Here is a 25,164-nt window from a genome sequence, read left to right as displayed (position 1 = left end):
TTTAGCACTGATATTTGGCTGGATTTTTGCAAAAGATGGTCCAAGTAATTACTTTAGTTTTTGTGAATAAACTTTTTACGTTGGCAACATGAAACGCGTTTTCCTCGAAACTTCTTTTTCGAGATGTGAAATTCTTTGAGTAAATGAGCGATATGTACTTTATAGAGTCTCTGACGAATATTTTGATGTGCTCCATATTATGGTGGATAGTATAAAAATGGACACTTACCAGCGTTTGTGTACCTTAGAGCGGCTCAAAATACAACTAATTTTGTTTTCGAAACTCCTACCCCCTATCTTTTCCATTTGATCCAATAACCCTATATATGAAATTTTATGGCGATCGGTTAACGTTAATCCGTGCCACAAATGCGATCTTTGTTTCCATAGTAATTTATATGGGGCCAAAAGTGAATTTTCACGAAAATTCTCTAAAGGTCGGGTTATCGTTTATTGATCATCATTAGTTTTTGTACAAATTGTTTTTTGAGACACAACAATGAACTGGTAAAGTTTCGTTGATTTGTTTCAATCTATGAAAAAAAACTTTACTAGTTCATTGTTGTGGCCAAAAACAATTTCTACAAAAATTAATGATGATCAATAAAATGAAATTAAATAAAATAAATGTCCCCCGACCGATCTTTATTTCCATAGCATGGAGGCCAAATATCCATATCAGACCTGATTTTCATAAATTTTTGTAGGATTTGTTTTTTGTCATATCAATGGAAATCGATTGGAAAATAATTGTAGCTTGTAGAGCGATTTCCTGAAAATTTGCCTTTGGCCCCCATAAAAATCGGTTGGAGGGCACTGGTTATACTTAACCGATCATCACAATTTGTTGTTGTTGTAACAGTGTTTTATTATTATGTTTGTATGTTAATTTTCCTGTTCAATCTGGCTCTGGGTCTATCTCCAGTTCCAAGAAAGTGGCTACTTCGATGGGATGTAACCACAGATCCATTGGAGTTAGATGAGTAGGTTTGGCGGGGTAGTTGAATAGGTACTTAGTATCGTGCGGGCCCATGCCGCATACTGGGCAGATGTCTTGCACGGTGCGATCGATTCCCGGCCAATAATAATTAAGGTGACTCCAATATCCTGAGCGTAGTTGAGCCAAAATTACACTGGTTTGTCGTGGCATCTGAAGCTCCTCAGCTGCGATAGATGGGGGATGGACTCCGAGACTTTATTTACACTATATTTGCTTATGGCCTTAGCAACTGTGTCCGTGTGAATGCTGTTCAAACCTGCCTGATATGCCTGTTGATCTAGAGGTTCTCTCCTATATTGTTGGACCTCCGTCTCTAGAGCATGAATATCCTTCTTGAGATGCCTGGGTGTATCGGTGGCCAGAAGATGATTGGGATGGCTCTCACAGTAACACCCGAGCAAGTACTGCAACGATAGCATCTCATTATGTTGTCGTACTGGAAGAATCTTTGCCTCCTTATGTAGGTGGTCCACTGTAGATTTGAGGAGGCACCCTGTTGCTGTTCTCAGGGCGGCATTCTGACAAATTTGAATCTTATCCCACTGCGTGTCACATAAATTCGGGGACCAATCTGGCGCCGCATAGCTTACCACAGATCGACCTATCGCTTTATACGTGATGAACAAGGTTTCTTTATCTGCACCCCAAGTGCTGCCGGCTAGGGACTTGAGGACATTGTTCCTACATTTCAGTTTATCGCAGATAGCTGTGGCATGCAAGAACGACGTGAAAGTGGAGTCGAATGTGACCCCTAGATTTTTGGAGCAGTTTGTGGTCCGAATTCTCCTACCATCGACCCTGATATTCAACTCTCTTCTATACTGCGCCGTCCATGTGGCGAACAGAGTGGCCGTCGATTTAGTGGCGGATATCTGCATATTCCTCGCGTGGAAAAAGGTGGTAAGATCGGTTAAATAGGAGTTCAGTCTCTCACAGATATCATCAGGGTAGGTACCTGACCCCAGGATCGTACAATCATCCGCTTACGTTACGATCTCAATGCCGTCTGGAGGGGGCGGAATGCAGGAAAGGTATAGGTTAAACAGTTCCGGAGATATCACCCCTCCTTGGGAACTCCCTGTTTCACTCGACAGGGCTTGGATTTCTTGTTCTTGAATCCCATATACGACTGGCGACCACACATATAGTTGATTATCCAACGTTTCGGACTTGGCCGGAGGGTTGTCTACTCGATGTCCTCGAACAGCGTGGAGTACTTGACAGTCAAGTGCCACCATCGCTGTTCTATCACACGGCCGATCCTGGTTGAGTCCTCGACAAATATGTGTGGAGATGGCGTGCAGCGCTGTTGTACTGCTGTGCTGCTTACGGAATCCATGCTGATGATCGGCAACTTTATAGCTATTTGTAATGCTGGGGAGGACTAAGGCCTCAAGGGTCTTCACTACAGGTGACAAAAGCGAAATCGGCCTGTACGATTCATCTTTGATGGCATCCTTGCCTGGCTTCAGTAGCGGAACCACCCTGCCCATTTTCCAGACTTCGGGAACAATAAGGGTGGCTAGCGACAGATTGAGAACTTTAGTGAGATACTCCACTCCCGGCTCATCCAGCTGTTTCAATATTACCATGGAAATTCCGTCAGGGCCCAACGTTTTGGATGATTTAGCGTTACTGATGGCATTCGCAACATCATCCATTGTAAACTGTGGTGGTTCATCTTCGGTGGGAAGAGATCTAATGCGACGTAACACTTTTCTCTTCGCCCTGTCACTCTCGGGGTGCTTCAGTAGCGGAACCACCCTGCCCATTTTCCAGACTTCGGGAACAATAAGGGTGGCTAGCGACAGATTGAGATACTCCACTCCCGGCTCATCCAGCTGTTTCAATATTACCATGGAAATTCCGTCAGGGCCCAACGCTTTGGATGATTTAGCGTTACTGATGCCATTCGCAACATCATCCATTGTAAACTGTGGTGGTTCATCTTCGGTGGGAAGAGATCTAATGCGACGTAACACTTTCCTCTTCGCCCTGTCACTCTCGGGGTGCTCGACGAACTGTCGATTGAAGTTACTTGCACACCTCTTCGGGTCAGTCAACGTAACGTCGCCAAACGTGCTGGAAGAATCTTTGCCTCCTTATGTAGATGGTCCACTGTAGATTTGAGGAGGCACCCTGTTGCTGTTCTCAGGGCGGCATTCTGACAAATTTGAATCTTATCCCACTGCGTGTCACATAAATTCAGGGACCAATCTGGCGCCGCATAGCTTACCACAGATCGACCTATCGCTTTATACGTGATGAACAAGGTTTCTTTATCTGCACCCCAAGTGCTGCCGGCTAGGGACTTGAGGACATTGTTCCTACATTTCAGTTTATCGCAGATAACTGTGGCATGCAAGAACGACGTGAAAGTGGAGTCGAATGTGACCCCTAGATTTTTGGGGCAGTTTGTGGTCCGAATTCTCCTACCATCGACCCTGATATTCAACTCTCTTCTATACTGCGCCGTCCATGTGGCGAACAGAGTGGCCGTCGATTTAGTGGCGGATATCTGCATATTCCTCGCGTGGAAAAAGGTGGTAAGATCGGTTAAATAGGAGTTCAGTCTCTCACAGATATCATCAGGGTAGGTACCTGACCCCAGGATCGTACAATCATCCGCTTACGTTACGATCTCAATGCCGTCTGGAGGGGGCGGAATGCAGGAAAGGTATAGGTTAAACAGTTCCGGAGATATCACCCCTCCTTGGGAACTCCCTGTTTCACTCGACAGGGCTTGGATTTCTTGTTCTTGAATCCCATATACGACTGGCGACCACACATATAGTTGATTATCCAACGTTTCGGACTTGGCCGGAGGGTTGTCTGCTCGATGTCCTCGAACAGCGTGGAGTACTTGACAGTCAAGTGCCACCATCGCTGTTCTATCACACGGCCGATCCTGGTTGAGTCCTCGACAAATATGTGTGGAGATGGCGTGCAGCGCTGTTGTACTGCTGTGCTGCTTACGGAATCCATGCTGATGATCGGCAACTTTATAGCTATTTCTAATGCTGGGGAGGACTAAGGCCTCAAGGGTCTTCGCTACAGGTGACAAAAGCGAAATCGGCCTGTACGATTCATCTTTGATGGCATCCTTGCCTGGCTTCAGTAGCGGAACCACCCTGCCCATTTTCCAGACTTCGGGAACAATAAGGGTGGCTAGCGACAGATTGAGAACTTTAGTGAGATACTCCACTCCCGGCTCATCCAGCTGTTTCAATATTACCATGGAAATTCCGTCAGGGCCCAACGTTTTGGATGATTTAGCGTTACTGATGGCATTCGCAACATCATCCATTGTAAACTGTGGTGGTTCATCTTCGGTGGGAAGAGATCTAATGCGACGTAACACTTTTCTCTTCGCCCTGTCACTCTCGGGGTGCTTCAGTAGCGGAACCACCCTGCCCATTTTCCAGACTTCGGGAACAATAAGGGTGGCTAGCGACAGATTGAGATACTCCACTCCCGGCTCATCCAGCTGTTTCAATATTATGGAAATTCCGTCAGGGCCCAACGCTTTGGATGATTTAGCGTTACTGATGACATTCGCAACATCATCCATTGTAAACTGTGGTGGTTCATCTTCGGTGGGAAGAGATCTAATGCGACGTAACACTTTCCTCTTCGCCCTGTCACTCTCGGGGTGCTCGACGAACTGTCGATTGAAGTTACTTGCACACCTCTTCGGGTCAGTCAACGTAACGTCGCCAAACGTGACTGAAGTCCTGTCATCCCTCCTGCCGGGGTTCGATAGTGACTTAACCGTTGCCTACAATTTACTTATACCGGTCCCAATGTTGCAACTCTTCAGATGATTTAACCACTTCTTCCGCTTATGTTCGCCGACCAGCCCGTTAACTTCCAGTGTCAGCTCCCTGACTCTGGGGTCGTCGAGGTTGGTTCGACGAAGCTCATCATGCTCATTTGCTAATCCCGTCGCCTCTGCTGGGAAATTTGGTCTTACTTCGGTTAATCGACCAGCAGCTATATGGCTATCGGCTGCAGCAGTGATGATGTCTCGGAACGTCCTTTCCGCTGCCCGAACATCAGAAGGATTGGGCAATTCTCTGAAACGGTGATTGGTGAACTCTCTTATATCCTGAGATACAGCTATTTCTCGGCGGGATGTACACGTTCAGCAACTCTATCTCGGCAATTCCACACCTGACTGCTACCCCCATACATTCCATGTACGGGTCGTTAGAGGCAGGCTCAAGCGTGATAGGTCTGTATTGAACAGACTGATGCAAAAGGAAAACTAATCCCCCACCTCCACATCTGGTGCGATCCTTCTTATTACGTTATAACCATCACAACGTACTGAGCTGTGGTCGTTCAGCATGGTTTCCTGCACCGCCGCGACATTGATCTTCTTCCGATTCATAAATTCCACTATTTCATGGATCTTACCTCGGAGCCCATTGCAATTAAGTTGCAAAAATGATGCATTTTCTGGGATTGGAACAACAACGGCTGGTGTTAAATGCTGCGCGTGCGGGTGCTGTTGTGGGGACTGCGGGGGAGTTTCGTAATCTGACTACGAAGGAGTTTCATAGGGGGCTGTGTTCGCGCAGCATGCAGCAACATAGTCTCTATCGTAGTCCCTCGCGTGGGCAAGTCCAGAGCAACTTCTTAAATGCAGCCACTCCTGACATCTATTGCATCTCGCCGAAGATTGAATTGGTGAAGATGCGGATGTGACAAACCGAGCACAAATATTTTTTGTAGAAATCGTTTGCTAGCCACAACAATAAACCGGTAAAGTTTATTCATCGATTGGACCGTAAATGCGACCTTTAGAGCATTTTCGTGAAAATTTACCTTTGGTCCCATACATATTACTATGGAAACAAAGATTGCTTTGGTAGCATGGGTTAACCTTAACAATCGCCATAAAATTTAATATATAAGTTTTTTTTGGATCAAATGTAAAAAATGTAGGGGGTAGACGTTTAAAAAAGAATTGTTTGTCACTAGTTAGGCCACCCTAGTTTACATACATATGTATTGTACGTAAAACCATAAAGCAGAATAAGGCAATGTGTCTTTCGTGAGCGTAAATTTACTCTCGCTCACAACCTGTGTAGACTCTAACTGGTGGTGAGCAAGAGTAAATTTACGCCCACGAAAGTAATATTGCCTTACTCTGCCAAAAAGTATAGAACACATATTATATACATTCATCCCTAGAGTACCATTAATTTATGGTATTTTTGAGATTGCTAAAAAATAATTAACAAATTTTTGTACTCTAATCAAATTCCTTCTTTTGAACACAATGTTTCGTGATTAAAACCAAATTTAGTACGAACGTTAATATTCAAAATAAAATTATATTTATGAAGATTATGGCCACCCTAAAGAGGTGATAAACATTTATTAAACAATGTATGTACATACCAACAATAGCTAAATGTGTGAATTATGTTTATGGAATGAGTTCAACAGTTATTTAAATAATTTAATTATTTATATGTACACATGTTTCATATAATTTTTGCAAATTAATTGATGTTAAAGTGCCATAGTGCACACATACATACTTGTGTAAACATTTCATTTGAAAAGTGTTGTGAAAAATGTCCAGGGATTTTATAATTTATGACTACGAAATAGAATAGACAGAAAACAACAATTAAAACACCTCAACTGGTTTTTTGTTACACAATAATGCCAAGATTAAAATAACATTTAATTTGTTATTAATAAATATGGTGAGGATAATTGTGTAAATATATTTAATTTAAATGAATGGAATTTGTTGCCGATGTTAATAGCTTTGAACTACATACACTTAAATTATGATGGCATTAAGAATCACTTGTGGTTGGTTGTTGGTTTAATTTTGCTGTCATTAGCAACGCATTAAAATGGCATAAATCTACCCATTATAGATTTGTTTAAGTGTTAAGATTTAATTGTCATAAATTTTGTTATTTTAACAAAAGAATAATGGAAATTGTTTAAATAGAAATGTCACAGAATGGACAAAAGTGTGTAAAGGTGTGTCCACCCGTCTGTTTGTGGTTTTTTGAATTATGGTTTGTCACCAGAGATTAAGGTAGCATTTAATATGAATTATAAATTTTAACACGTCTGAATTTGAAAAGGATATAAATTTTAATTTTATAATGGGTATTAATTATTAATGCCAAGCTAAGTGATGTCCAGCAACATGGCTGTGTGTATGTATGTTACTATACAATGGTATATAGTGTGCAGATGATAGCCACCAGTGGGACATTTCTTCCTACAACATGTGTGCATAAGCCAATGTTATTATTAATCCACTGCTTAATTTTTTAGGTCAGGAAAATATAACTTTATGTCACCCAATGAATAATCTAGTACTATAGATTAATAGTTCCTTTACCATTATGCTGATATGTTATCGAGACGAGAAGTACTTTCATGAAGCAATTGTGAAAATATTTACCAAAAAGTATCAAATATTGCTTTGCCACAAGGTGAACAGCAAGTATTATTCAAAGGCAAACCAGGAAACAACTGTTTTTAAGAAAACCTAAATATATGCCGGGAAACGTTTTACTAATTTGCATTTGCGATGAGCGTTAAGTCAACACAAAATCAACTCTGCATTAAAATCACTCCTGACAAGAATGTCTTTGTTGATAGGTTAAAAGTAATTCAAAGATTTCTTGGGCGATCAAAATTTTTCAACCCTATAAATCTCCTGGGACGAACGGTGTAATTTCAGCGATACTTCAGAATGCACCGCCTCACAGTGGGAAAATATACCGATATAGCGTGCAGAAAATCAAAAAATGGACTTCAAAGAAGACATGAAACATTAGTATAGTATTAAACTAGAGGGTTGACAGTACTTAACGGCAGTATCCCAGCAAAAATTCGGATCCGTTAGTCATTATATAACCCATTACAAAGTAATGTATACAAAAATAACTACTTATATTACTAAGTAATAAGTACGGCGTCACATAGCTTGTGTGTCCGACTGCAAATCCAAGGGTTGTGTGTTCAACGCTCATCGTCGACCGGGTACTTAAAAAAAAAACCAAGTAAAAAAGTATCAGTCGGCTTTGCCTACAGAGATATACCCTCAGCCTGTGTGGATTGAAATACTTGTTCCCCAAAACAACTTATGTATTTAGGGGGGTTTTCAAAGTTTTGGGCGTATGAAACGACAAAAGTATGGATAGGAGACAAAAGCTCAAAAATTTGCGAGGATATCGATAGAGCTTCTTTATCACACTAGCCTTCGAAAAATATAATATCGCCGTAAACAGGGCCACTAGGAAAACCTTCGGTAAAAATGTCAAAAGAATCCTCGAACAGACCCTTAACCACACAAAAATGTTGAACATTTGTGTGGGTGGTACCACAAGGATTGGACAGATAGGGCCCAATTTTCATAAACTAAGTTTCGACTATATTTAGAGATCCAACGTTTTGACCAAATCGGTTGCTACGTCTATGAGAAATCGAGCGTATCATTTCAGCGAATATTTTCGAAATATTGTGGGGGAGGTATCGGAAGGAGTGGACCTATAAGCACCACCTTTGAATTTCATCTAATATTCGAAGAAATATTATAATATCCAAAGTGTGGACGAACGCAGTATTCGGTTCGAGCTCTCCAGCCATTACATATGGTGCCATAGGTGTTTTTTACAACTTTCGGGCTGTTTTCTCAAGAAGTATGGACTTGCCCCTGAAAAAACTTTTACCGCCGTAATTGAGGCAGCGAATGCAAGTTGCTTCAACAAAAATCAAAGTGATTCGAGAGCAGGTCTTAAAGTGAATTTATCCAAAATTTTGTGTGGGAGATACCCGAAGGAAAGGACAAATATAATCCATATTCGAACCTGATCTATATCTGGTAGATATATTAGGATGTGTAAAGTATGGTACATATGGGTCACTCCCATCAAGAGTTATCGTGCGCACAATTTTTCCGAAAATTTTTGAACTTTTGTGGAAGAAGGAGTGGACCGATATGGCTTATCTTCGAACTTAAACTAAGTTTGCACAAAATATTACGAAGGAAACATTTTGGACCGAATCGGCAGATCCGTTCGAGAGTTATCTTGCAATCCAACCACTACACACGGCGTCATAGAGTTTTTTTTGTACCTTCCATTCTATTTTCTTAGGAAGTACATATGGACTTGCTCCTGTTGAAACTTTAACCGTCGTATGGGAGGCACATTTTCCCGTATGAAAGTGTATATGGTAAATTCGCGCGTTATAGCCGTTTTTATTCTCTTATAAAGAAAAAATATTTTAAAATATCTAATTTGTTGTATTGAGAGAATGTATGCTTATATCAGTAACAGCATTTGCCATCCATCCGTGGATGCACCATAATCTCTAAAATTAGTTTTTATTTTCGCGGAAAATCAAAAAAATTAAAAAAAATCTGGGAGCAAGTCTTAATTAACCTTCCTCAGAATCCGTATAAACCTCTAAAAAATAAATAAAAAATACGTACAGAATCAAGACAACGCACATAGGTTTCAATCAGGAAATTTTTGGCCAAAACCCTATTTTTGAAGTTTCAAAATTTAAATTTGTTTTTGCGCAGAATAATAAAGAACACATTAAGTCAACCGAAAATAATCAGTTTTTGTAAATATCGTTAGTTTCCGTTGATTGGCGCAGTACCAAAGTTGACACTTTTTTATGTAAAAATAAAACAGACTTTGTGCTGTAAAATATACAATTTTTGTTGTTTTGCGTCGCTGCATAAATATACAGAAGTGAGACCAAAGTTATTATGAATCGGGAAGCTGTTAATGAGTACTTTCATAATATTTACAAAAAGAACGATGAAATTTATAAAATTAGCGTAATAAAATCAATGTTTTTATATATATTGAAAATTATTTTTTACAAATATTTTTTAAATATATTTAAACTTTTAAAAAAATGTCCAAATTTGTCCGCCTCCAAATCGAATTTGGAAGATAGCAGGAGGTCTGTACTAATAAATTCAGAAGTCAAATCGTGCTCAAATTTGCCACAGTTAAAATAAATTGGATTTTTCTATTTTAAGATGGGAGAATTTTTTGTAAATACCTGTTGTGACTGTACGTAGTATCCAATCGAAATAGAACGGTAATACACACATCTATCAACCGATTTCCCTCAAAATTCATATTTAAGGGTTTCAGAGTGTAGAAAACAAGTATGTATACTTTTTTTGAAAATAGGTCAATTTTTTTGTCATAGCCCCCACATAAAAGTAATGTCCGATTTTAGATATTTTGTGGATTTTAGCGACGCTTTATGACCGATTCGGCTGAAATTTGGTATTTTGACCTCTTGGAAGATATGAATCCCTCGTACCAAAAATTATTAACATAGGTCAATGTTTTGGTTTAGACCCCACACAACGGGACCACCCTGTTCAACAAATTTTGGCAGTTTTTGATCATTTTGGTCGATAAAATGTAAGAATTGCTGTTTGTGGACATTTGTTATAAATAATAATTAATTTCAATACAAAATGGACGTTGAAATAGTTTTGGCCAGAAAATTTGGAGTTGGGACCATTGTGCAACGCATAAAAAATTATGAAACCAAAATAAACATTGGTTTATAAATTGCATATTATAGCAACAACAAAAGCGAAAAAACTTATTGATAAAATATTATTCCAAATATATTTTTTGGTTCGATTAGAAAAATTAGAAAAATTATTTGGGAGTTCTCCAACTATTTCGCTAAAATCCCATACAATAATCCATGTATACTACTAAATTTCATCAAGAAATATGATTTATCATCGCGAGAGCGTTACTGCTTACTGTGATAACTTATAAGGATAGGAAATTAAGAGTAATATTGAAATTACAATCATTAAAAAATATGAAAATTAAAAAGCCTTTTATTCGCGGTAAAGTCGGTTGATGCGTATCCGATTTTGGATACAGCGAATCAATCTCCTTCTATATCTATGCATATTTCGATGTTTCACTCAGCGGTCATTGTGTGCCGCCAGTTGCATCTCACAATGCCAAAAATCTTAAAGTGGGTAACAGTCGCGCAATGTGCATATGATTTTGATGCGCATCCGGTTTCATTAGCGCCCATCAAAAATACGTCAATATACACCTATTTCAAATACATTATTGAAGAACCGCGGATGTGCCTCCACTTTCTATTTTTCGTAAAAGCCCCATATTACTCACGCATCGCAAACACTTTAATCGCGTATGAAATGGTTTGGCCCGAAATGCTTTGGCCGAACAAAATTTGTTAAGCTACCGTAACTAGTTATTATATTTTTTTCTCAAAAAATGTTTGTATATTTGCAGATTTCATATTAAAACTTATATTTTCTTAAGTTTCTGAACAGAAAATGTACATCATTAACAAGTTTGTATAAAAATATTTTAAAAATTTTTTGTTTGTATGCTGTTTTTGAGAGAAACTTCCAATGAAATCTGAACGGTATGGGTATTTTGAAAATTGTATCCACATTTTCCAACCATATTTTGGAATTTGTGATATCAAAATGTAGAAAACAGTTAATAACAGTTAATTTTTGACACATTTTGTTTTAGGCCTTTTTTTCTCAGGAAGTAAAAACCTTCTTGTCAAACATTAGCCGCAGAGATCTACCTTTTTAAATGTACTATAACGTTTAGAATAGAACACAAAAATAATAACAATTTTGTTGAAAAGGTACGTTTGATTTTTTGATTTCAGTACATTATTTAGAAACCGAATTCATGTTAACCTAGAAGCAATAGTACATTATTCAGTACAATTTTTAAAATCCAGGATCTTAGCTCAAATGTTACAGTTTTAGCTCTACTTGTTCACCCATTGCCAATGGTATTACATGTATAAACCTTTCATACATTTAAAAAGGCGGATTTAAATAAACATTCTGATCCAATCTCAACAGTTATCATCATAACAAATTTCATTATTGATTCACCCAATACCAGTGCTTCAAATTTAGTATTATATAATACTTCTAGTACACTTATTGTACGACCACCTGTAACAATGAACCTGACAAATCAATAATATATCAGAATTTCACTTCTATTCCTTAGCCATTTTTACTCCTACACCCAACGTCAAATTTAATAGCATTTAGTACATTTCGTATTTCTCAATAAATCGTCCAGCCCTCAGCCTAATTTTAGAATTTGTATGCATTTCAAAAAATCCGTATTTAAACACCAACACAATCCCTCATACAACAATTCGAAATTCCACCTATATCCCATCATGCAACACCAAACTGGTACCAAATTTAGTACTTATAGTATATATAAGTTTCAAATATTACTTCCTTTATCCAAAACTATATCTTAACCGCGATTTAGTATTTTTCGTATACATTAGTACGAATTTCCAAAACTTCCTCTCTATCTCCACTCTAAACGTCAACTGCTATACTAATACCGAATTTCACAATTTCAGCTCCAAGCCTTTACACAATAACAATTTGGACCAAATTTAGTACCATTTAGTACTTTCCGTACCCATAAGTACGAATTTCCAAGACTAACTCAATCCTACACTCCAAAAGTAATTAAATTCCAAATTTCAGGATTCCAGCTCTATCCTTTCACCCAAATATAAATTGTATCAAATTTAGTACATTTAGTACTTTCTGTACTCATAAGTATGAATTTCCAAAACTACCTCAATCCTACACTCCATCAGTAATCTTAATTCCAAATTTCAGGATTCCAACTCAATCCGTTCAACTAAATTTAAAATGTACCAAATTTAGTACTTTCCGTACCCATAAGTAAGAACTTCCAAAACTACCTCAATCCTTCACTCCATCAGTAATTTTAATTCCAAATTTCAAGTTTTCAGGTCTATCTAAATCCAAATTGTACCAAGTTTGGTACCATTTAGTACTTTTCGTACACATAAGTATGCATTTCCAAAACTGCGCCCATATCTCAATTGTACACTTCAGCGGTAATCTAAATTCCAAATTTCGGGTTTTCAGCTCTATTTGTTCACCCAAATCCAAATTGTACACATAAGTACGAACTTATAAAATCATTCCCATATATCAACACCACTTCCCAACCTTGATTCCCATACCAAATATGAAGATTGTAGCTACATCCGCACAAAATATACAATTGGTACCAAATTTAGTAACTTTTCGTACACTTATAGTTTCCAAAAACCCTTTGGTACATCTTTCTAACTCTCCATCTGTTACCCTCTACCTCTTCCCGTTTGCCTAATACAAAGGGTACCATATTTAGTACCTTTTAGTACTTTTCGTACCCTTCTAGGCCGAATTTAAAAAAACCCAGCCTTATCTCAACCCTACACACCGACAGAAACCCATAGTAAAATTTTCAGCTTTCTAGCTCCAGCGGTTTCGTCTGGGTGATGATATGTCAGTCACTCAGTCACTCACTCACTAAGCTCTTTTATATACATAGATCTAAAAATTCCATAATTTGTATACATTTCGCACAAAATCTCCAAAACTGTTAAATTTTTCTTAATGTTTTCATTTGGAAACACATCAAAGACAACGGCAGCCGATATTTTTAAAAATTAGGTAGTGAAATTGTGGTAGTAAAATTCTGCGATAAACTATAACGTGGGCCTGTATGATTAAAAACTTCAATATACTGAAAACGGCCCGATATTGTATATTTTTAATTCTAAATATCTACTCTGTAAATATTAAAAATTGTATCCTAAATATTATGAATTCTTTCTATTGAATTTATATACTTTGTACCAATCTATATATATAAAAAAGGATGATGTTAGTTACTACGCTTATAACTCAAGAACGGCTGAACAGATTTTGACAATTCGCTCCAATTCGGAATGGTCTCATGGCAGAAAAGGATAAAACCTAAAAAAATCGCGAAAATTTGAGAAAATTTTGCAAAAATATTTTTTCAATAAAGTCAATTTTTCCACAAATTTCTATCGAGCTTCGCGTTTGGATTAAATCTTGGCACTTATTTGGACAGTTTTTGTATTTGCACCTACTGTGAGGGTCCATTGTACGCCTTTGTCAATTTTTGAAAGTTGTATAGAATTTTTTGTTCAAAATCACATCGATTTTCATTTATTTTCAAGCGTCTATTTAGGAAATTAACAGCGAAAAATGGTTAAAAGGGCTTAGTTTAGAGTTTGTAAAGATTTGTGGTGGTTTCGGTCAGATGCCGATTGAAAAGACTAAGATGATAATGCCAAAAGTGGTTCTTACAGTTTTGAGGAAAAAGGTACAAATCCAGAAAATTGGTGGGTTAATTGAAACATCAAGAGCGCCGAGGTATGTAATTTCATTGGAAGTGAAGTTGTGGCATATATGTATACTTTTAAACCGTAGGTAAAAACATCTTCCAAAGTTAAACTTCCGATGTATGCGGAATAATATTTATGCTGTACCAGATATATTTTGATATTGTTTAGATTCTGTCATGATACAAAAAAAGGCAATTACAAACGGCCAAATACATACATACAAACATACATATTTACATTGGTACTGTTGGTACACTGTATGTATATCATTCGAAAAAAGGATGATATTCAAAATTGAAAAAAAAAACAAGAAATCGGAGGTACTGGAGTTTTTTTGGTCGAATTATCTGACAAATATTCTTTATCGGCGACATAAGTAGGTAAATACTTATTAATCGTTAATTAGTTTGTGATATTAATTTGACTCTATTATTTTCGTCGAAATTAAATATAGGGTGACCAAGTAATCGACAACAGTCACGTGTTAGTGACACACACAAAGAACGGCAACTAATAGAATAGCTCTGCCCATGTTAACAGAGCCATTGCATCTAATACCGAATTTGCAGTGCAAGTAGAATTCGGGAGATCACATTAAATAAAGAAGTCAGAAAAAATAAGTAAAAAAGCGTTAAGTTCGGCCGGGCCGAACTTTTTATACCCTCCACCATAAAATATTCTGAACTAAAACGGAATAATTATATTCTTTCCTGTCCACAATTTTAGACGAAGGTATTATGCGACCTCTGATACCTAAATAAGGTAAAAAACATAAAAAATGTATTCAATCGGTAAGGAACCTTATATGGGGCTATATCAAAGTAAAAATCGGGAGGTACAGTTATATAGGGGGCTATACCTAAACGTGGACCATGTTGACAGTTTTTGGTGGAGATATTTTGTGATTACTAGAAACCTCAACGGTCAAATTACAGGTAGTTCGATCAAAAATTTTAGCTAAAATACTCAATATACCAAAAATCGGGAGGTACCGCTATATAGGAGCTATATCAAAACATGGACCTTGACTGTTTTTAGTGGATATACTTTGGGAACCACTGGGAACCCCAAACCTAAAATTACAGATAGTTCGGTCAAGAAATGTAAAAAAAATCCCCAAAATACCGAAAATCGGGAGGTAGTGTTATATGGGGGCTATACCAAAAAGTGTTCTGATATAACCCATCTTCGCTGCCTATGGAAAAAAAGACGCTCGAGTGCAAAAAAATAGCGCTCTAGCTCAATTATTGCGAACGCCAGAGTGATTACAACAGACGGACAGACAGACAGACGGTCATGGCTAAATCGTCTTAGAATTTTATCCTGATCAAGAATATATGTGCAAATGATTAGTTCGATGTGTTACAAACAGAAAAACAAACTAAATATACCCTCCATACTATGGTGGAGGGTATAAAAACAGACGAAGGTGGTTACCTAATAACGATCGGATCAAAATCGGTAAATAGGTTAAAATGGGTTAATTGATTAAAACGCAAATTTAAATAAGCACTATATTCAGCATTAAATTCAAATTCATATTCAATTGCTTTAGTGAAACATCGTGTTCAGTGGTGGAAACAAGAATTGCAGAAAACCATCTATTATGAAACGAGTAGGGCGTTATGATACGATTTTGCTTCAACTGCGCAACCAAATATTTTTATTTACATCGCAAAACGTGTTATTTGCTTAAAAAATATATCTTAGTCCCGATTTAGAGTTACCTAATTTTTTCGCGGCTATTGTCAGTTTATAGAGAGAGCCTCTCAGTAGTTTCTCTCTTCGTCAAACTGACAATTGTCGAAAATAAAATTATCTAATATGCATCTGCTTCAAAGATCGTCCTAAACAGTTCAAAACAGGTATCGGCACCAATACAAATGCATTGTTTGCGGCCTCACGCATACGACTCTCTCTCGCTCTCTCCACAAACAGCGTGTGCGTTAATGCATTGCTAAAATTAAAAATCATTGAAACAACCGACAACAGAACCTTCTTCTTTGACTTCTGAACGAAGACTGAGAGGTGGTTGTTCTGTTGTTATTCTCATCAAGGGCACGTGTGCCCCTTTTTGCCGGACAGTGGTTCAAAACAAAGAAATATTTTCCATTGAATAAGGTGATAGCAATAATAGTATTAAAGGTTTGAATTAAAGCCATCAAATTCTGTACCTAACAAACTGCGAGACGAAGTTCGCCGGGTCCCCTATAGTTCATATAAAATTCGAAAAATCGATTTTTTTGGCTCATATTAAAGTAAATGTAGAATGGAATACCGAGATATTAGCTTTCGAAGCGAAACATTTATTGTGTTTTGCATGTAGCATAGAAAGTAAAAAACGTCTTTTCCTCGAAGTGGCACTTTTGAAAGCGGTGCCCACTGTAGCTCGAAAACGGAGGCTCCGGTCCTTATATGTTTTTGTGGGACTATTATACACATAAATTATGTGATAACCGAGAGAGTTTTTAAAAAACTGCTGACGGAATCCGAAAAATATCAATTTTTTACATTGTTTTTTTTTTTTTTTAATCGAAATTTTAATCGAATCAAAAACTGTTAAAAATTTTTAAAAATTGATTTTTTTAATTCGGTTTCGATAACGGACAAGATTTTTTAGGTTCGTAATGATCCCACAAAAATATATGCTGATCGGTTTATTCTTTTTCAAACTACAGTGGGTACCGCAAAGTGCTTTAGTAAAAACAGTGCTTTATAGGCGGGCATCTGTCAGAAAGAGTTTTTTTAAAAAAAAAAAACAAGACAAAAAAATAGAAGGTAACTCAAGGTTTAATAGATTTCTTATAAAAATTCATGAAAATGGCTTTTCTGATGCTTATAAGTGGCCACAACGCCTTAAAATAGCTTTACGTAACGCTACACAACATTTGAATTTTTCATGGTTTTTGGTCAAGTTGGGCCCCCCCCGAAATGAAATCCTGCGTACGTCCCTGGATGCAGTTGATATACCGAAAAATCATACACTATGATCATGTTGTCCATGGAGTATTGTGTCATTCTTTTTTTGGGCATAGGTCTATAAAATGTTTTGTTAAGCCTGAAATCGGAAGGGAACATAAAAAAAACTTGTTGGCTTCAACCCATTTTTCTACATGGATGCCAACACAGCTTCCGCGAAAATTTATTTTAATGGTCGACATTATGGGATCCCTCCTAAAAAATTTTTAAAGAATATCAGTCGTACTATATAAAATATGTTAACAGTTCTCGAATGCTAAATGGGTGAAACTTGGATTCATCGATTGTAAAACATTTTTGGTTTTTACCATATACGAGGGCGGTTCGGAAACTTTTTAGCCTATCGATGAAAGAGAATAGTTAGTTTTTCAAAAATATTTTTATTTTTAATATAATCTCCTGAAACTTCAATACACTTAGTCCAACGCTTTTCTTGCAATTCTATCCCTTGATTAAAATAGTTTTCCTCAAGGTCTTCAAAATAGTGGTTTACAACTGTAATTGGATCTTCATTTGAGGTAAAACGCTTGCCAGCAAGGAATTTTTTTAGATTTGGGAACAAGTAAAAGTCACTGGGAACTAAATTAGGAGAATAAGGTGGGTGGTCAAGCAACTCGTACTTGAGTTCGTTGATTTTAGCCATTGTTAAAACACTCTTGAGCGCTGGTGCGATGTCTTGATAAAAAATTATTTTTTTGTGTTGTAAGCCAAGACGTTTTTCTCGAATTTGTACATTTAATTGATCCAAAAGGTTGCAATAGTACTCTGAATTTATTGTTTTATGGTCAATCAATAAAATACCTTTAAAGTCCCAAAAACCCGTAGCCATAACCTTATCAGCCGATTGAATTGTTTTTGCCTTCTTTGGGGCACTTCCTCCAGCTTCAGTCCATTGTTTGGATTGTTCTTTTGTCTCTGGAGTATAGTGGTGGATCCATGTCTCATCAACAGTTATGAAATGACGCTTAAAATCCATTTTATTTCGCTTAAAACGATCCAAACAAGCTTGAGAAATGTTCATTCTTATGCGTTTTTGATCGACTGTTAACAAATGCGGCACCCATCTTGCAGAAAGCTTTTTCATCTGTAGTTCTTCATGCTAAATTAAATGGACTCGATCATTTGAGATGCACATGATATTAGCAATTTCACGCACTTTTATTCGTCGATCATTTAATACCATATCATGCACTTTGGCTACAATTTCTGTTGTTGTTGCTGTTTTTGGACGTCCACTACGTGGTTCATCTTCAATGCTTGTACGACCACGTTTAAATTCAGCAACCCAATTTGTTACTGTTGCATATGAAGGAGCACCTTCACATACGCGTGGCCGAGTGTGTAGTGTGTAGTGTGTTAGACTACAAAGCAGAAGTTCGTGTGTTCAAATCCAGGCGAGGGCGAAATAAGAAAATAAGATAAACAAGTAAAAAAGCATTAAGTTCGGCCGGGCCGAACTTTTCATACCCTCCACCATAAAATATTCATTCCTGTCCCCAACTTTAAGTGAGTACGTTAAAATGTCAGATAATGTACATAAAATGTTTCATTCGGAAGGTCCTTTTTATGGTGCCTATATCTAGCTATGTATGTTGACAATTTTTGGTGGGCTAGAAATTGGGAGGTACCGTTATAAAGGGGTTATAATAAAACATGGGCCTATGTTGACAGTTTTTGATGGGAGCCTTTAATGTCAAATAACTCCTAATTCGGTTAAAAAATTTAGCTAGAATCCTCAAAATATCGAAAATCGGTACATAACGTGGGAACTTCAAATGTCATTAACAGCTAGTTCGGAGGTATCTGGGCTATACGAAAATATGAACTTAAATGAACAATTTTTGTTGACTTTTAAATTTCAAATTACAGAAAGTTCGTCCAAAAAATAAAGCTATGGTACGGAAAATCGGGAGGTTTGTTTTGGGGCTATACAAAAACATTTTAAGTAAAATCCTCAAAGTACCGAAAATCGGGAAGTATCGTTATATTGAGGCTATGTTGAAAATTGTTGATGCAGATGTGTGGTGACCACTACAACCTTCAAATGTCAAATTAAAGTTAGTTCTGTTAAAAATTGTAGCTAAAATTGCCAAATTACTGAAAATTGGGAGGTACCGTTACATGGGAGCTATATCCGAACATGGACCTATGTTGACAATTTTTGATGGAGAGGTGTTGTGACCACTAAGAACTTCAAATGTCAAATTACTGCTAGTTCGGTTTAAAATTGTAGATAAAGTCATCAAATTACTGAAAATCGGAGGTACCGTTATATGGGGGCTTTCTTGACAATTTTTGGTGGAGAGGTGTGGTGACCACTAAGAATTTCAAATGTCAAATGTTCAAATTACAGATAATTCGGTTAAAACTTGTTGGTAAAATTCTCAAAATACCTGAAATCGGGCGGTAACGTTATATGGGGGCTAGTCCAAAACATGGACCTATGTCCACTAGTTATATAAGTTTATTGAAATTTAAGAACCCTAAATGTCAATTGATAGCTAAATTGGTCTGAAAATGTAGATAAAAACGTCAAAATGCCGTAAATCGGGGGGTACCGTTATATGGGGGCTATACCAAAACGTGGACCTATGTCCACAAGTTTTGTCACATAAGCTAAATCGGTCTGAAAATGTAGCTAAAACCGTCCAAATACAGTAAATCGGGGGTACCGTTATATGGGGGCTAAACCAAAACGTGCTGTTATATGGGGGCTATACCAAAACGTGGACCTACGTCCCCAACTTTTGTTATATAAGTTAAGTTGCACTTAAGAACCCTAAATGTCAAATTATAGCTATATCGGTCTAAAAATTTAGCTAAAAACGTCAAAATACCGTAAATCGGGGGGTACCGTTATATGGGGGCTATACCAAAACGTGGACCTATGTCCACAAGTTTTGTCACATAAGTTTATTTATACTTAAGAACCCTAAATGTCAAATTATAGCTTAATCGGTCTGAAAATGTAGCTAAAACCGTAAAAATACAGTAAATCGGGGGGTACCGTTATATGGGGGCTAAACCAAAACGTGGACCTATGTCCACAACTTTCATTATATAAGTTTATTTACATTTAAGAACCCTAAATGTCAAATTATAGCTACATCGGTCTGAAAATGTAGCTAAAAACGTCAAATTACCGCAAATCGGGGGGTACCGTTATATGGGGGCTATACCAAATCGTGGACCTATGTCCACAACTTCTAATATATAAGTTTATTAACACTAAAGAACCCTAAATGTTAAATTATAGCTACATCGGTCTGATAATGTAGCTAAAAACGTCAAAATACCGTATATCGGGAGGTACCGTTATATGGGGGCTATACCAAAACGTGGACCTATGTCCACAACTTTTGTTATGTAAGTTTATTGATACTTAAGAACCCTAAATGTCAAATTATAGCTAAATCGGTCTGAAAATGTAGCTAAAACCGTCAAAATACCGTAAATCGGGGGGTACCGTTATATGAGGGCTATACCAAAACGTGGACCTATGTCCACAACTTTTGTTATATAAGTTTATTGACATTAAAGAACCCTAAATGTTAAATTACAACCAAATCGGTCTGAAAATGTAGCTAAAAACGTCCAAATACCGTAAATCGGGGGGTACCGTTATATGGGGGCTATACCAAAACGTAGACCTATGTCCACAAGTTTTGTCACATAAGTTTATTGATACTTAAGAACCCTAAATGTCAAATTATAGCTAAATTGGTCTGAAAATGTAGCTAAAACCGTAAAAATACAGTAAATCGGGGGGTACCGTTATATGGGGGCTAAACCAAAACGTGGACCTATGTCTACAACTTTTATTATATAAGTTTATTGACATTTAAGAACCCTAAATGTCAAATTATAGCTAAATCGGTCTGAAAATGTAGCTAAAACCGTCAAAATACCGTAAATCGGGGGGTACCGTTATATGAGGGCTATACCAAAACGTGGACCTATGTCCACAACTTTTGTTATATAAGTTTATTGACATTAAAGAACCCTAAATGTCAAATTACAGCCAAATCGGTGTGAAAATGTAGCTAAAAACGTCCAAATACCGTAAATCGGGGGGTACCGATATATGAGGGCTATACCAAAACGTGGACCTATGTCCACAACTTTTGTTATATAAGTTTATTGACATTAAAGAACCCTAAATGTCAAATTACAGCCAAATCGGTCTGAAAATGTAGCTAAAAACGTCCAAATACCGTAAATCGGGGGGTACCGTTATATGGGGGCTATACCAAAACGTGGACCGATATAGCCCATCATCGAACTTGACCTGCCTGCAAACAAAAGACGCATTTTCCCAAAATTTCAGCGTCCTATCTCCATTTTTGTGGATGCTAGAGTGATTACCACAGACGGACGGACGGACGGACGGACGTGCTCAGATCGACTTAGAATTTTACCCTGATCAAGAATATATATACTTTATAGGGTCGCAAATGAGTATTTCAATGCGTTACAAACGGAAAAACAAACTTAATATACCCTCCATACTATGGTGGAGGGTATAAAAATATGAAGTGTGTTGAAAATGAAAACAAATTCTCTACCTCAAGTGTTTTAAAAATAGAAAATAAAATTTTTAACTTACATCTTATTTTTCAACTTCCAGTGGTCATGAAATAACTAGTTATTGTAGTGGTTATAGTGATCATAGGATAACTAGTTATTCAGTGCGACATGCCCTTGTTAAAATAATAGGTTAGTAGGGGGTTTTGTAAGTAGTTACGACTACCAAAAAGTACTATAAAAGCCCATTATTTGCTGGGTATTAAACTAGAGTGTTGACAGTAATTAACGGCGTACATAACAAATGGAATTAATTAGTCAGAAAAGAATAACGGTACCTTTAACATACATATGTTTTGCAGTGTTCACGATGATGTTTTTTGGTTGTAAAGTTCTAAAAGACGTGGGCAGTCTGTGTATACATTACTGTCGAATCTTTTGTATTTTTGATTTAACGTAAAGGTATTTAATTTAATTAAATAGTTTTATAAGCCATAAGTTATGTTAATTTAGATGTTATGGGCTGATGATATGTAACATACATTTTATTCCATTTCTGCAATTGCAATAGGGGTTTAGTAAGGAAATTAGTCGAGTTTAGCTTTCATTATTGTTTTAATTTTTTTATTTCTTGTCTAGAATAACCTCTGAAATTATTTTCTGCGACTTTTTGCGATTTTGAATATTTTGCCATTTTTATACCCTCAGCCTTTAGGCTATGAAGGGTATATGGCGAAAAACAAAATTTTTTTACAATCGATGAATCCGAGTTTCACCCTTTCAGAATTCGCGAACTGTTAACATATTCTATATAGTATGATATACATTCTTTAAACTGAAGTGTTTTAGGAGGAATCCCATAAGGTCGACCATTAAAATTAATTTACGTGGAAGCTGTGTTGGCATCAATGTAGAAAAATATGTAAAAATGGGTTGAAGCCAACAAGTTTTTTTATGCTCCCTTCCGATTTTAGGCTTAACCTTACATTTTATAGACATATGCCCAAAGAAAGACTCAAAGAATACTTCATGGGCAATATGATACTAGTGTATCATTTTTCGATATATCCACTGCATCCACCTAAAATTGATGCTGACATTTTGAAGCCGGAATTTCGGGGTTTTTTGAATTGTTTTAATAATTCGGACGCGCAACAAGATAATATTCAAAACTCACATTAGGATTATAAAACTCGTGATTCTACGTCGTTTAATGCAGATCTCATGAGTGTGCTCCTTACAGCATCCTAGTAATTGGAGTCTAAAGGCCAATATTTGATGCGTGATTTTTTTTAAAAAACCTATTTTTTGTGTTTAAAATTTACAAGTGCCATTCAATTTCCTTTGTACCCCGCGTGAATTTAGTTTTTTTACGCGACGGATTTAATCAGACCTTCCGCGATCGAATCCATCCACTAAAACCGCGGATATAGATACCCTGAAAATAGGAAAAGCAGCAAAAAATTATTTCGACAAATCCGCGTACTGAACCGCGATTTTCTTGAAATTTTTTTTACGTAAATGGAATCCTTTATACGCGATTATAATATTTGCGAAAACGCGTGTCATAAATTACAGAGATTCGCGTGTAATATGGGTTTTTCACCAAAAATAGAATGTGGAGGCACATCCGCGGTTCTTGAAGAATCTAATTAAAATTGGTATATTTGGACGTATTTTTGATAGGCGCTGACGAAACCGGATGCGCATCAAAATCGTATGCACATTTCGCGACTTTTACCAACTTTAAGGTTTTTTGCAGTGTATGATGCAACTGGTGGCACACAATGGCCCCTGAGTGAAACATCGAAATATGCATAAATTTTGACAGAGATTGATTCGCTGTATCCAAAAACGGATGCGCATCAACCGACTTTAACTAATTCGCGAATAACAGGCTTTTTAATTATAATATTAATTGAATGATTGTAATTTCAATATTACTCTTAATTTCCTACCCTTATAAGTTATCACAGTAATCAGTTAAACTCTCGCGATGGTAAACCATATGTTTTGATGAAGTTTTAACTGTATACATTCATTATTCTATGGGATTTTAGCAAAATAGTTGGAGAACTCCCAAATATTTTTTTCTAATTTTTAGAATCAAACCAAAAAAATATTTGCAACAATATTTTCCAACAATAAGTTTTTCTCTTTTGTTGTTGCTATAATATGCAATTTACGTACCCAATCTCTATAAATTTGGTATCATATTTTTCTACGCATGGTCTAGATTCCGCATATATTCTTTAATTTATTTTTTGAGGGTTTGTACGGATTCTGGGACAGGATAATTTGGATTTACTTCAAAATTTTTTTATTATTTGTTGACTTTCCGCGAAAATAATAATAAATTTAATAACTATTTAAACATCTACGAATAGATATGGACTGCTGTTAACGATTTATGCATACATTTTCTCATAACAACAAAAAAGATATTTTTAAATATTTTTTCTTTATATGAGAATAAAAACCGCTATAACTTTTGCGCGCATTGGCCAATTTCGTGAACGCGAGCAGATTTGAAACCGGATTTTTTTCCTTTACCTCTGTACCAAAAATCGTAGATGTGCTCGTAAAAAAAAATTTTAATTTTTTTCAAATGGAATTGTAAAGGAATTTTGTTATTCGCCATATACACTTTCATACGGGCAAAATGTGCCTCATCGAAATAATGGTTTTAGACCCCAAGTATATTTGGACGAAATGTGTTTCAGACAATTTGGAGTCGATTGAGCAATGTCCGTCCGTCTGTCTGTCTGTCTGTCTGTCTGTCTGGCTGGCTGGAGCGCACGATAACTCTCGAACGGATGAACCGATTCGGTTCAAATTTTGGCTTTCGAAATATTTTGCCCAAACTTAGTTTAAGTTCGAAGATGAGCTATATCGGTCCACTCCTTCCGGTACCTCCCCCACAAAAGTTCGGAAATGTTCGGAAAATTTGTGCGCACGATAACTCTTGAAGGGAGTAACCGATTTGGTCCATACTTTGCCCATCGTGGAGCGTGTACCAGACTTAGATCAGGTTTTAATATGGACTCAATCGGTCCACGTCTTCGGGGACCTCCCACACAAAATTTTGGAAAAGTTTAGTTTAAGGCCATCTCTCGAATCGCTTTGATTTTTCTTTTAGCAACTTATATTCACTGCCCTCCATACAACGGTACAAATTTCATCAGGGGCAAGTCCATACTTCCTGAGAAAATAGCCTGAAAGTTGCAAAAAAAAAACCCCAATGACACCGTGTGAGGTGGTTGGAGCGCAAGATAACTCTCGAACGGATCTGCCGATTTGGTCCAAAATTTGGTCTTAGTAATATTTTGTCCAAACATAGTTTAAGTTCGAAGATAAGCCATATCGGTCCACTCCTTTAGGTACCTCCCCCACAAAAGTTCAAAAAT

This window comes from Musca autumnalis, unplaced genomic scaffold, assembly GCF_047663935.1.
Source record: "Musca autumnalis isolate F117 unplaced genomic scaffold, ASM4766393v1 scaffold_2, whole genome shotgun sequence".
In the NCBI taxonomy this organism is placed as follows: domain Eukaryota; kingdom Metazoa; phylum Arthropoda; class Insecta; order Diptera; family Muscidae; genus Musca; species Musca autumnalis.
The sequence above is the reverse complement of the archived record's forward strand: the minus strand, read 5'-3'. Positions refer to the sequence as shown.